The sequence below is a fragment of the Carlito syrichta genome, unplaced genomic scaffold (assembly GCF_000164805.1).
Source record: "Carlito syrichta isolate Samal-C Ts95f unplaced genomic scaffold, Tarsius_syrichta-2.0.1 Scaffold304619, whole genome shotgun sequence".
NCBI classification, from domain to species: domain Eukaryota; kingdom Metazoa; phylum Chordata; class Mammalia; order Primates; family Tarsiidae; genus Carlito; species Carlito syrichta.
The window spans coordinates 57,477-57,896 of NW_007248715.1; positions in this window are offsets into that span (position 1 = coordinate 57,477).

Here is a 420-nt window from a genome sequence, read left to right on the forward strand (position 1 = left end):
AGAAGGCTGAGGTGGAAGGATCGCTGGAGCCCAGCGGGTCGAGGCTGCGGTGGCTGGGAGCGTGCCACTGCACTCCAGTCTGGGTCACGGAGTGAGACTCCACCTCAAAAAAAAAGTTTAAGAAAAATTTGTTTCTTCAATAAATTGCATAATAATTTTAAACCCAATAAACTATAAATGGTCTTTTGGTGCAAAAGAAGCAGCCCTTGGACATTAAAATAAACCCATTTTGAGCCGGGTATGGTGGCTCACGCCTGTAATCCCAACACTCTGGGAGGCAGAGTGTTGCCTGAGTCCAGGGGTTTGAGACCAGCCTGAGCAACTTGCCGAGATCTCGTCCCTACAATAAATAAAAAAAATTAGGCCAGGCTCGGTGGCTCAGCCTGTAATCCCACACTTTGGGAGGCCGAGGTGAGTGGA